Source organism: Solanum lycopersicum, chromosome 10 (assembly GCF_036512215.1).
Source record: "Solanum lycopersicum chromosome 10, SLM_r2.1".
Lineage (NCBI taxonomy): Eukaryota > Viridiplantae > Streptophyta > Magnoliopsida > Solanales > Solanaceae > Solanum > Solanum lycopersicum.
Window position 1 is genome coordinate 32,161,750 of NC_090809.1, and position 15,570 is coordinate 32,177,319.

The window sequence follows — 15,570 nt, forward strand, 5'->3', positions numbered from 1 at the left end:
ATGGCACATTTGTTGCACTCCACAAATAACAAGTAAAGAAACATACAAGTAGGGGTCAGTACAAAACATTGGTACTGAGTAGATATCATCGGCCAACTCAAAATAGAAAACAATATATATCAAGTAATAATATAAAATCAACTACATTACTCAACATGTAGCAACAACAAGTACTATAATCGTTAATAAGTACCGCCAAGTTCACACATGAGGACTCAAGCCTAAATACCATACTCATTTGGGAATTAGGTTCATTAGATTGAGTATATTAATATCTTTCAAGATTCATCACCTTTATTCTTGTGTCGGTACGTGACACTCCGCTCCCCTACTACTATGTGTCGGAACGTGACACTCTGATCCCCTAGTTCTATGTGTCGGTTCGTGACACCCGATCCCCTAATTCTACATATCGGTTCATGACACCCGATCCCCTAATTCTACGTGTCGGTTCGTGATAGTCGATCCCCTAATTCTACGTGTCGGTTCGTGACACCTGATCCCCTAATTTTACGTGTCGGTTCGTGACACCCGATCAACTAATCTCATTCTATTAATTCATCAAGCCTTCTTTTATACCAAGACATCATCATTAACAAGGGGTTTCCAAAATTTGGGATTCAATAGCTTCATCATGCTTATTTCATCGCAATTATATAATCACCTTCATGCAAGCATACAATTTAGAATATAGAAGACTTTACAATACAACCCAACACATATCATTCGCTATTAAGAGTTAACTACGAATAGTATAAAAACCATAACCTACCTCAACCGAAGAATTCGCGATCAAGCAAGGTATCCCCCAAAACCTTTGCTTTCCTCTTCGTTTCTCTCTTCTCTCGATCGTTCTCCCTCTCTTTCTCTTTTTCTGATTTTTCCTTATTCAAACTCTTTTTCTTTTACCTAATTACCATATAATTAAGTATAAAAGATGACCAAAGTAACCCACTAATTAATTCAAGGTTAGCTCCTTTAACCCCCAAGTAATTGAATTATTAACATTCAACCACTAACTTTATAATTATAAGCAGGAATAGTCCAAAACGCCCCTTAAAACCTTTAACAGAAATCCGACCCAGTCAGGGTTACGCAGCCTGTGACAGCCCGTCGTGCCAGCGACTGTCCGTCCTGCTGCTTCCGTCACAAAGTTCAGAGAGTCGATTTTATTTATGAATCTGTGACGGTCCGTCGTGCCTACAACGGTTCGTCCTGCCATGTCGTCGCGAAGTTAGGAGAGTTGTTCTCAGTACCCAAATTTCCAGAATCTAAGTGTTTTGGAACGAGACCCCCTCGATGGTCCGTCGTGCCCCTGACGGTCCATCGTGGGATCCGTCGTCTCAGCCAGTTTTTCTAGAAATAAAATCTGCTGCTCAAAACGACTAAACAGGCCGTTACACATAAGGTCACAAATTCATATATGATTACATCGGCAGGGGGTCATTTTACAATATTATTAGTCACACTTGAATGTGTAGACCATACCTAACCGTAAAATAATGATTCACATACACTTGACTTTATTAATATAATTAGATCATGATACAAGAATTGAATGCTATAGAAAACATTCATTCATGTGATCATCATCACAACAAGTGACATTACATCTATTGCCTCCAAGGACATGACCACAACTTTTATAGATAGACAAGAATGTAAAAACTGTCATCATAAGTGGACTATATAACATCAGTTAGAGTACTATTAACTTGGAATTTAGGTTAACTTACCGATTCTCAAAGCTATGATAAGCATAGAACAATTCTAAACAATTAATATTCAATTGACGTAAATAGTGACATGAATAATACAAACAATACAATATAATTACTATTGAATCATTATCTAATCAAGATAGCAACACCCACATTATACCATAAATTCAGAGATTGAGGAGATCATAGGTTCTTCATGAAATTGCATTGAAAATTATCATTAGAAAATTAAACATTTATTCATCATTAGAATGACCTAGAAAATTGTTTGACAATGAACCGACTGCTAGATTGAAAAATATGAATTTTTACCTTAGAACCACACTGGAAATCTCTTATTGATCTCCATATATTTAACGTTAACTAAGGATCAAGGCTTACCATAACTCAACAGAAGATAATACCACAAATTTAAAGAAGAAACACATTAAAATTCATCTTCTTTCTTGATCATGAATTTTGCTTCCAATGGAGATTTGAGAAAATTTTAGAATAGAAGAGAGTTTTGGATTTTTGATTTCTTATTGGGTGTTGCTATTTTGCCTTAGTAATGGTGGTAAATATGACTTTAAAATGTTTTATAACAGACTCCCAATGTTCCCAAAACATCTTCATACTTATTTGGAATCTTAGAAGTGTCCAATTTGACATTAAAATGACACAACCGAATCAGGAACATGGATTCGCGTCACGGAGGAACCTCCAAATTTTGCTTCACTATTTATTTGAGGCACTGATACTCGTTACAGTTGCGTGACGTTGAGGAAGTTTGAGAGAAAGGTGTGTGACGCGGACAATAGGTTATGCCCGTTTCCTTGGCAGCACTTGGCCAACAATTTGGATCTTCCTCAAGGACCCTTAGGGTTGTCCTCGGGGAAATATCAAAACATTTTGACTGTTTACATGTTTTTTAAGACACTAGGGTCAACTCAACTATTTTTAGACTCAAAACAATGCATAAAAAAAGTAAACATACACGGACACACTAGCACACAAACGACTAGTTTCCGAACATCTTGGTCGTCCGTAGACGTTTGACCTAAAACCTCTTCAAACACATTATTACAAGATGTTATACACCTTATTTAAAGTAATTAACTCAGTAAACTCATGTGAGGATCTAGTTTATGCTAGATCATTTTGAGGGTCATGACATCATCTCCCACTTTAGAATATTCGTCCTAGAATGAAGTTTAACACTTAAATTCATTTTCAAGGACTCAATGACCCATATAGAAGCTTACAATATTCAACATTGCATCATATATTAGTCAATGCACAAAAAATAATAGTAACACCAACTTCATACCATCATGAACTCAATGCAACACAAGCAAGTAGAAACTTCATTCACTAACTGCTAATGCATCAAACACATAGGACTTTCTCATATCCATAGGAGTAACATCCTTCTTCCTATCATGACATGATCTTTGATTTTCGTGTCACCCAGAGCTCAATATGCAATAACATTTAAATAACACATATGCATGTTCATCCTTATCACTCAAGAGGGAAATAACTAAGCCATTTTAAATTCACATAAGTCATCACTAATGTAGATCAAAAAACTAATTATCATTTATATGTAATAACATCAAGGACATACATAATATCACCATGTTCAGTTATGTTAAAAGAGAAATCACCTACTCCTTAACATGTCACATGTCATCATAAAATTCATATACAAGCATTTCACAATGGTCATTTCATTGTTAAGAATATTTTATCCACTTCTAACAAAGGCATGCTCATGCTCCATTTCTCATGAAGTCAAAATGGAGGATCACACCAAACACATCACAACATTCAGATGTTATTTCACAAAAATTCAATTTTATGCCTTACACTAGTTTTCATAAAAATACATCATTAGGATAGTTGTTACCATTCATAGGGACACATAAATAATATTAGCTAGTTACAACATAACTTATCAAGAGTGACCCTATAGTAACACTTACCAAATCATAAATTTTCATATTTTTAAAGGGACTCATGTTTTCTATTTTAAATAAAACTAGCACCTCTTTGTGGGGAACGATACCGTCATATCAAAGTGTTATCAAGTGTGTTCATTAAAACATTTCATGAAGTCAAATGCACATTTATCATGCTAAGATGCACAACAACATGAGCAATATGCAATTTATCAAAAGCCCTTTTCCATGCGATATGATATTTTAAAATATTCACAACATAGTGTCATTTAAGAAATACATAACATACGAAGGACATGCAACTTATACTCATATTCAAGACTCTGTAACATGAACAAGATACTTTTGGTTTCAACATTTAGTAAGAACAGAAGGAAAAGATAAACATATAAACAGCCTTACTACTCAAATAATCATCCACCACATATGATAGGTTCATATGGCGACTTATCAACTATTCATATGAGTTCTCCCATTATCTAGCATACTTCACAATTACCTTACAAGGTAAACACACTACCTTCCCCACTTAGGGGCAAGCCTATACAAAATACTTCAATCCACATAAGGCTCACTATTGAGCATTACTCATATCAAAAGGGCAACATTCATTTTTCACTATTTAACACATTTAACCAAAACTTTTCAATCCTAAACCATAACATTATAGTATATATAGACATAACCATAAAGTAGTTCATTATTCTAAAGAGGAGTCTATTCAACATAACGACTCTTATCATACAACAATTATATCATAACATATTTTCTCCACATATAACCTTAATTATACTAGGTCACATACTAGGTCCATAAATGACATCACATCAAAATATTCCAAATTCACATTCACAAATACACATATATTAATAAAACCATAATAAGCATCAAAACTCACTTTTTCTCCTTTAAGCCTTGAGACATCATCCTATCCAAGAAATCACATCTAAAAGATCACCGGACAAGGAAATAAATATAGAGACCGTAGATATTTAAACCCTATGGCATGACACAAGTGTAATGAAGAAAGTGAAACTTCTATTGTCATATTGCCTCTCCCTAATAGATGTGTCGCGACTCACATCGATGAATAAGACTCTACTATACGTGGCATTATGAGACTTTTGACCCAAACACCACTTTAGATATACCTGGTGCTCGGATAACACATTTATCACGACTAGGGAGCACCCCTAGAAGTAACATGGCGTACTTGACCTCTCTAAAGTCTTATACAAGCCCATAGACATGATTCATCGCATTGTCATAGAAATTTTCAGTAAATTTAAAACTTTTCATAGAATAACATAGTGGTAGAACATCACATTATTATAAAATTATAAGTGCTTAATTCGACACTTTCTCTCGTTCTTCCAGTCTAGCCTTAACATTAATAGAATACAATAGGGACACGACCCTTAACAACATAAAAAAAATTATATACTATTATATGAACTTAAATAACATCTCTACGTGAAAGTCCTTGAATGATAAAGACACACCTGAACATTGGACTAACTATCCAAGCTCTTTATTCAAGGAAATATCCTCTAGCCATCACTAGCTATACTTTGTGGTAAGAAAAGGAAAAAGAATGGTGTTAATGAAAAGATGCACTAAGTATGATAACCACGGAAAAAGATGAGTTAAATAGTATGTATAGTTAGAAATCATGCATCATGGCTTTTAATAAAACATGATGAAAATTTTTACAAGAAGCATAACATAGTTCACATAAAATATATCGACAAGGATACTATTCACAAAAACACATAAAACCATATTTTACATTTTAGGCACATCAAACATATTCATAGAATTATATTTTACTTTACTTCTTCAACCAAAGAAACCCTTAATTATACTTAGTGAATTTTTTGAAGGGTGTCCCATTCTACCCTTCACTCCAAAGTATCACCTTAAGGTCACCAAGGTTCAAAGTAGTACAACCTTCATCATTTGAAGAATATACATTCATAAAGACATAAAATATCATGAAATACATACTTCACATAAGCACCAACATATTCATAGACTTCATAAAAGATTCATTCCTTTATAAAATCATGGTTATAACCCATTTAGACTTCATGCACATCTCAAGACAACATTCTAGTCAATACTACAAATACTATCATAATGAAGTAATAGATAACATTACATATACAAGGAGTTCATTTCGTCAACACCACAAGTAATGTCAATAACATGCATATTAAGTAAGGTATTCAACATGAAGACAATAAAGCCAATACTATGCATATCATTACTACATTTATGATAATACCTAATGTCATGCATAAGATACATATACATATACATATAGAATTTCTTCCTAGAATTCCCTTCAAGAGCTACTTGTGCAAATGTATAGGTAAAGTCCAATTCTCTCATGTACATTAAGAAACATCCCTTAGGTATTCCTCGTTAGAGTTGATAATCTTACCTCAATTTTTCATTTAACATTTGAGAAAATTTGCCTTAGCCGACATTGGACCATATGATCTAACCACAAAGTACTTGACCTCTGAGAGGTCTTGTACAAGACCTTTCACATCATTCATCGCATTCATGTATGAAAATTAGTGCGTAATTAAAACTTTTCACACAAAATATCTTAAAACATCTTTCATATTAAAATTATGGAAAAACTAAGTCTGAACATATGCCAATCTTAGACTCGAGAATACATGGGACACGACCCATACAATATTAATATAGAAATACATAGTCTATTACAATACTTTGAATTAAAAGTCATCAAAAGGTGGTTATGCCCTCGAGTCGAGTGAGGACATACTTCTACTTTGCTGGAATGATAACTAGATTCCAAGCTTTCCTTCAAGACGCTTCTAACTTTCCACATACACCTTGAAATATAACCAAATTTATGAAATTATTAAAAAAACTTCTATTAAGTATGGATTAAAGCATAAAATCAGGAGAACCATACATTTATTAACAACATGCCCTTTTGTATTAAAATATCATATTAATATTATAAGAACCACATTTAAGAACCAAATATCAAAAATATCAGCAAGCATACATCAAAATATATAGACATGATATCCTCCTAACAAAGGTTATTCTAAGTCTCACTTAAGTGTGTTATGAAGCGACCACACATAAAATCCCTTCACAGACACCTACGAGATCCTTTAGACTGCCTAAGATAAGATCATTCTCACTTGACATAATAGCTTATGCATATCGAAAATTCTCTTTTCAAAGGTTATCAAAAGACTTACTTATGTAAATAATCCTTAAAACTACCTACGTTCAAATAGTGTCTACTTTTATATAATTTCCCTATTTAGAGACATTCTTAAGACTTCCCTAGATAAGACGTAAGTGACCATTCCTATGCCCACTTCATATCTTAAATAAGCAACCCTTAAACTATTCTTAGTACTTAGTCATTAATCTACTTTCCAACTTAAGTCATCATCTTTATCAGTTCAGTATGAGACATTCATCACATAAGGACATTCTGGTTATGGTCTTGGAAGACCTAGGTCCCTCACACACTAATATCTTCAAAGCCTAATCATTCAATGTCTAGTTAGCGTCTCATTCCACTACCTAAAATCCATAGTACTTACTCGACACTAGAATGTATCCCACATGCTGAGAATAGGTAATAACAAAAATAGACCATGGTAGCTAAGCATGGAATCCGAATTCAAGCCTACTCCGATAAAGGGTGTCCTACTTTCCAATGGTAGAACTCTGACACCTCCCATTTAGGCACATGATTAGGAATATGAAGGGTTTCTTTGTTCTCTATTCTCAAGATTCAAATAGAGCAGCTCTCAATCCATATTCACTTGGTGCTAGCCTTTGTTCTCATAGAATATTTTAATAAAAGAGAACATTGAGAGGCTCCATATCTACTTTATAACACAAGCACATTACACCCTACCAAAGAATTCACCTAGTGTTTCCTTAGAATGATTATATCCACCATTCACACGAGAATGATATATGACTTTCAACATCAATATTATCATAACCTTCCAATTAGGTTGAAGGTTCCACATAAAGGACTTTCTTAACAATGTTCAAGGTGATATGTCGATAACACATACAAGAAGAAGAAGGTCTAGCATACTAACTCAACAACTCATATTCACTATGTACATGTATCAAGTAAAGGACATGAGCCTACAAAAATAAGAGAAACACGTACTGCTCATATAACACATTATTCTAGAAGTACATATGGTAAACTAAGTATACTTACTAGTCATCGAACACACTTCAATAGAATCATCACATAAGTTGTCACATGTATAACATATTCTATAAAGAAACATCATAATTAAACATCAAGTAATCCTTATAATGACTATAACATTGTCTACTAGGCACAGACATCATTAACTAGATGCACTCATGCTTCGAATCCACATAAACACATAAGTCATCTTGACGTTCATAATATAAACCTAATAAAATTATAATATGATAAAGCCATAATACATAAAGTTATGCCGACGAGGCCACATCATTCACAATTCATAAAGTAATGTCCACAAGGAGACATTAGTCATAAGTATAGCACATAAGTACCAACACCATAACTGGACCATACCGAGCATTATCATCATCTAAGAAATAGACTACACAATATAGAGAAACTTTGTTCAACATAGCATTAATACATAATAAATTTACCCATAAAGTAGTAAAATCTAGAATATCATGGTTTGCATGGGTTCATAGAGTTTTTAGATTAAGATCATCAAATTAACATCAATTTAATCATATTACAAAGTTCTAAAACAATTAATGCAAGAACCCATGGATAGATTTTGAAATTGTACAATTAATGTTGTTGATCATCTATGAAAATCATTGGAATTGACTCCTTGAAGAAAGAGATTTTAATGATAAAGAACTATATATTGATCCCAGAAAATTGGTGGAGAAAACATGATAAAATCAGTCTTCTTTCTTGGAGCATCAAACATTCATCGATGGAGGTTTTTGGAGAGAAGAATGGAGAAATTTAGTTTTGAGTTGAGGGTTTAGCTTTGATTGGTGAGTTTAGGGGTATAAAATGACTCAATAACCATCAATAAATTATCCCATACTTACCCAAAATAACCCTTCACTTATTAAACAACTTAACCAACTCAAATTCGACTTAAAAACAACGAAACCAAATTTGGGAGTTTAATGCGCGTCGCGGTGGTAATTCCAAATCTTGGATCTAGAAAATTATGAGACAGAATGGTTCATGTAATCCCCACATCAGAGGGAAATAATTTCACTCACTCAGTAGCAGCTGCAAGACGCGCAACCACTGCCAAATCTTTGCTTGCGCTGCATTTACATTCCCATGTTTGGGTCCTGTTTGGGGACCCTTAGGCTTTTCCAGGGGGCATCGTTCTTGAACGTTTCGACCCTTTTATAGAAAGATATGTGTAGGAACCATCGATACTCAATTTCACCTTCAAACCATCTCAAAAAACTTCACTACAAAACACAATTAGACACTAGTTTAACTTCAACTAGTTTCCGACCGCCTTGAATGTTTGACCTCTAAATTCTTCCAAACTTTACGTACTATCTATAAAACCTATTATTATTAATTTTAGGACAGTAAAAATCATTACACACATGTTAGGCTCTAGTTTCAACTAGATCATTTTTAGAGGAGTTACACATGGAATCCGGTGTAAACCACTCAGACTGAAAAGAGGGCACCATACTTGCAAAGGTAAGACATTAACATAATCATAGAGTCTAGGTTGACCAAATTGATATGTTCCTTTGGGGTCACATTTTTAAAGAACTAAGATGTTTCTACTATAAATCGTTTTAATGTTAATTAACATTGGAGTATCAACCTCATCAGAACAATGTCATTTTTAAACATTATAGTATAAGATAGACTTAGGAGACTAGCTCGTTATATAACATATATATAGGTCATAGGATAATGACAAGAATCTACTTTCATCAAAACATACTTCATGTGAGAATATCTTTTAACAGAATCTTAACAAATTCTAGTATAGACTGCAATTAAGGAAACCATCCATTAGACTCCTATTACTAGATTATCATTAACATGCTTAATTCATACATTCATGTGTGTATGTGTACATATATGTGGAAACCTTTTACATAAACACATTGAGACACCGCTTGATCATACTTCACTAGTCATATACTTTACATCATCATAATATTAATAATATACACAGTCCCTCATAATCATACACTTATTATCATCTCCTGTACATAATTTCCATAGCCAAATCATGAATTTAGACTTAAATATATACATAAAGCACCCTAGGAATTATTCCCTCAAGGTTCACGTAGGTAAGGTACAATTCCCTTAGCTACACTAGTGCACCTCTCAAATAATCCTAGTTAACATGCATCTTATTCCTTTCATCTATTCAATTGACATCATGATCATATTACAATTTTATTTATGCATGAGATGTGTGTGCATACATATTGGTCATTATGATCACCTAATAACACCAACATTAATATGGAGTAAACAATGCTTAAAAGGATCACAACACATACAAAATCCCTTAAGTCATGAAAAACTCACATATACATCATTTAGGGATGATAGACCTACACTCTATGTTACATCATAGGAAACCAGAACATATTCAACATTTGAATAGATGACTCATAACATGAATAAGGTCATACATTCATATTGGGTTCCATAGGTAGAGGGTCACTTTACAAGAGTATTCCTCAATCTTAATTATGTAGGACATGCCTAACCCTAACAACATCATTCACACGTACTTAACTTTATCAATACACCCAAATCATCATACTAGAATTGAAGACTACATAAGACCTTCACACGTGTGATCATCATCACTACAATCCACATTAAATCTATTGACTTCAAGTCCATGATCACAACATTCATAAATAGAAAATAATGTAAACATCGTCATCATAAGTTCACCGTAGAATATAACAATAATTACAAGACTATATTAAAAATTTAGGTCAACTGAAAAATTCTCAAAGATATGATAACCATAAAACGATTATCAAAATTCCTAATCAATTGATATGCATAGAAATACAATTAAACAATACAGTATTATCTAATAACTACTAAATCATCATCTAATTAACATCACAACAGCCACATTATATCATAAATTGATAAACTAAAGAGATCATAGGTTATTCAAGAAATTTCATTGAAAATCATCATATAATAGTAATTAAACATTTATTAATCATTAGAGTGACTTAGAAAATCGTTTGACGATGAACCCATAGCTAGACAGAAATATAGGAATTTTCACCTTAGAAACACATTAGAAAACCTGTGATTGAGCTCCTTAGAAGCAATGTAACTAAGTATCAAGGGTTAACATAACTTCATAGAAGAAAAGCCCAGAAAATTAGGAGATGAAATCCATTGAAAATTTATCTTCAAGATTGAGCTTGAGTTCGGCCTCCAATGGAGGTTTGAGATAATATTGGAAGAGAAAATAGTTCTGGATTTTTGATTTCTTATTGGGTATTGGCATTTTTCCTTGAAAATGGAAAAATATGACATAAAAATCGTGTATTTCTAAATTGCAAAATCTGAAAACATCCCCATAATTATATGGACATTTTGACATGTCAAACTTGACTTTAAAACGACATAACTGAATCTGGGACATGGCTGCTCGTTTTGGAGGAAACTCTAAATTTTACTTCACGAATTATTTGAGGCAATGAACCTTGTAACTCAATCGCGACTCTGAGGAACGTTGAGTGATAGGCGCGTGATGCGGAGTGGACTCCAGATCTAAATTATGCACGGTGCCTTGGAAACATCTTGGCAACGCTTTGGGTCATCTTCTAGGACCCTTAAGGTGGTCCTCAAGGAATCATACCCAAATATGTTTTACCTTAACATGTTTATTATGACACTAGGGTAACCTTTAATTTTTTGAGACTCCAAATAACACATAAAAACAAGTCAAATATATAAGAAAAAACTAGAACACAAATGACTAGTTTCCGGACATCTTGGTCGTCCATGAACATTTGACCTAATCCTATTAAACCAATTATTACGAGTTGTAATACACCTTATTCACAAGTTATTAACTGACAAAATTCATGTGAGTCTCTAGTTTATCCTAGATCATTTTGAGGGTCATGACAAGAAATGTCTGGTGCGAGGGATCTTTCATGCACCAAATCCTATCCACTCCATCACACTTTATAAGCAGGACCACAGGTCGTGGCCTCATTATAAATACCCGAGAGCACCACCAATTCTAAACATGTGTACTCGACCTCTCGGAGGTCTTATAAAAGCAATCAGGATTCATCAATGCACCTATTATAGAACAATAGTGGAAAATTTAAAATTTTTTACTTTGGAATATCTACATAGTTCATAAATGAGAGTAAAATCTATACTTGTCTCACAATAGAATCTAGACATAAGAATTTAAAAATTTAGATTAGACCATACATCAAATAGAAAGTCTAGAATAGGAAATACAACATATTCGCACAATAGACAAAGGAACTAAAGATAGAATCTTTGGTGTAGTGTCCTAGGACATGACGCGTCACAAACTTTGAGGAAACAAGTCCAAGTATCTTGAAAAATGGCCTCGAATCACCTCATTGGGAAAAACCTACATTTTTTTTCAAAAAACGATGAATATATAGGTTATTAAAACACACGTACTTAGTATGCTTACTATGAATACCACCTATTGAAAAATGCGTTGAATGTTATTTTAGTTACGAACATGTTTATTTATCAATTAATCCCAACATGCACATAAATTAAATATAATAAGCCAACCCAACATAACAACATCCAAACATGTGTACAACTCAAGCAACACTAGTGCAATGGAAAGGATAAAATCCCATAACCTTATCAAAGCTAAGTATCACCTTGAACAACCCATTTTATACGTACATTCAAAATATCATATTTCATCATAACTTTCCATATTCAAAAAATAATACATAGATTACCATAAATAAGTCATAACAACCAGAGTCTGAAGAGAACACCTACTACGACCTTTTCTTAGGATCCAACAAGTGCAATGTGTAAGAGAAGTTGCATACCTCCCTTTCACTGTGTAGAGCTTTTTAATAAAAAACTAGTACGAGCTCATACATTTCATCCATTTACTTTTACATTATAGGAAGGTTTCAATGACTAAAACAGACCACATGATCCACATGGAATCCGGTGTTCTACTCCCACCCCGATAAAAGAGGGTAAACACTTGCCTAAGCTGTAACCTTTCCTACATAGCTATCTAGGTGGATCCACTAAGCTAGAGTTCTATATGGGCACATAATAAAGGGACAAAGAGATTTTTACTAGAAATCCTTACTTTCTATATGTGGGTTTTACATCTCATGAGTTAACACGTATCTTAGGGAATCGAGACATGCTATACGTTAGGAAACCCATGTGGAGATTTGGACTTACTAAATGTGAGACCCCCACATACTTCACATGACCTTTAAGTGCAATGAATCTATTTACTTTTGTAATAGTTTTTACTCACACATTAGTTCACTTTAAACTTAGTAGACTCATATGTAAATATGTTACCATAATAGCTAAAAGGTATTCACAAGTCAGAACAATCCTTTCACTTAAGAAACACTAGCAAGTGATTAAACCTTTCACTTTAACAATTCATTCTAATCGTGAGAACTACCTATCAATCATATAATAATAATATAATAACATGCATGCATACTTCATAGATAATTCAAGTGTAAGGGGTTAAGGATGAGGAAACCATGTCATCAATATCACAACAAAACAATAGATATGGCATCATTACTATCTATGGTATTCATCTTTCATAGATGAGTTCAATTAAGATCTAACATCTATACATTTTTGCCCTTCATGAAATTTCATACTTCAATCACACAACAATGCATAATTAATACATAAAATAACATAAACTTATGATGTAACAACATAGCTAACATCAATATAACCAATTGATATATTCATCTTCTTCAACCTATTACCATATCAAATCCATGAATTATGATATTTGAGAATAACATAGTTACAACCCGAGGGTATGCCATAGAAGTTACGGTATTCTCGAATCTTAACACATCGTCTTCGACCCTCCCAAAGGTATAAGACAAGCCCTTACACATGTTTCATTGAATAATTTTAAAAATAGCGGAAAATTTAAAACTTTTCATAGCACATCATATGCTAGACAATTAGATCATATATATAAAGTATCATAATACATTGTTAGACTATAATGTCTCCTTGCCATATTAAGACACACCTCAATAGAATAGAATTGAAACACGACCCATCACAACATAAAATAACATCTAAGCTATTATATGATTTGAATAAGAACTTGACATAGGGAAATCCTTGATTTATAAGGATCCTTATTCTTGAACTTGGGAGATCTATCCAAGCTCTTCACTTAGGAGACATCTTCTAGAAATCACCACCTGCACTTGGTGCAAAAAGAAAGAGAAGATTGATATTATAACAACAATCCACTAAGTATAACAACCATGCAGAAACATCCATTTTTAAGAGGACATTTCATTTGAAATCACGCAACATGTCTTTTTAATAAACTTTATAAACATAGGCACATATAATATCAGTATAATTCACATACATAATATATACATGCATAATACCCATAATCACACATAAATCCACTTAGAATACTTTAAAGCATATTGAATACATACAATACAATACCTATATTTTTATCTTACTTCTTTACTTAAGTAACCCTCAAGTGTAATTAGGACAATGTATCACCTTGAGGTCAGCTTACAATAGTATTTCATAATTTACTTCATAGCACGACCACATTTACTCACAATTCATATGCACATCAACGACATCAACCTCACATAAGGACCATCACCTAAGACAACTCTTAAGTTATACTAGTGCAATGTGTAGATAGCATCTCATAATACTAGTTCCACTAAGTGCACCTAAGAATTCACCCTAGACTAGGCATAACATATTTAACGTCATAATATATTCAACAAGCATAACATATTAAACAAGTCATCACATATTCATTTACAACTAGCAATAAGGACACATACTTCATGTCATCATAAAAGGACTCTTTCATCTACTACTACCTTAGTAATAACTCATTTAGTTCATATCATAGGTTAACCACCCTTATCACCCCTTCACAAGCTTAATTGTCCAATTGACACATGGTGTCCCATACCCCAACATATACTAAGTAAACTCATTTAGAAGCCATAAGTGTAATTCACATGCATAGTCATAATTCATATCATATCATAACAAGGTCAGTTAACATGCATCCATACAAGTCGTGCATAACACAAGTCGTTAGTTCATAAGGGTCTCCAATCCTATCCTTATTGAATTCATCTAGTGCAATTTATAGATAAGGTCTATAGTCCTCCCATAACAAGTGCACTTCTTATGGAATTTAGATTAGAGGTCATATTCATATATTAGTTAATTATTAACCTTCAAGATACATACTCCCTCATATATCATATCGCTCAAAGGTATCTAGGGTGAGAATTCTACATTCACCATATAACCAACATTATGTGAGAATGTCCTTTCATATAATCATATCATATTCATACATTCATGTGTGTGTGTACATATATGTTAGATCTACCTTCACATAAACACATTTAGGAACACAGGCTCATAACTTCATAAATCATGTACTTTACATGCATATAAATAGATAATGATGCATGGGAGAACTATCCTTCCCTTATTTATACTACTCATAGATATGCATGAAGTGTGTGTGCATATTGGTCAACATGATCACATAATGGCTATCATATACTGGATTGAGGAAGCCACCCTCTAAAGACCACAACATATGTACAAC

The 15,570-nt window shown here is 33.3% G+C and overlaps 1 long non-coding RNA gene across 1 annotated transcript; it reads right to left on the minus strand.

Annotated features, from left to right (window-relative positions):
• Positions 1 to 6,279: 6,279 nt before the first annotated feature.
• LOC109121322 (uncharacterized) lies at positions 6,280 to 12,094 on the minus strand. The gene is made up of 2 exons (XR_002028722.3): positions 10,978 to 12,094; positions 6,280 to 6,534 (listed from the first exon to the last, which is right to left on the minus strand). It is a non-coding gene; the product is annotated as an uncharacterized lncRNA (long non-coding RNA).
• Between the last annotated feature and the right edge of the window lie 3,476 nt (positions 12,095 to 15,570).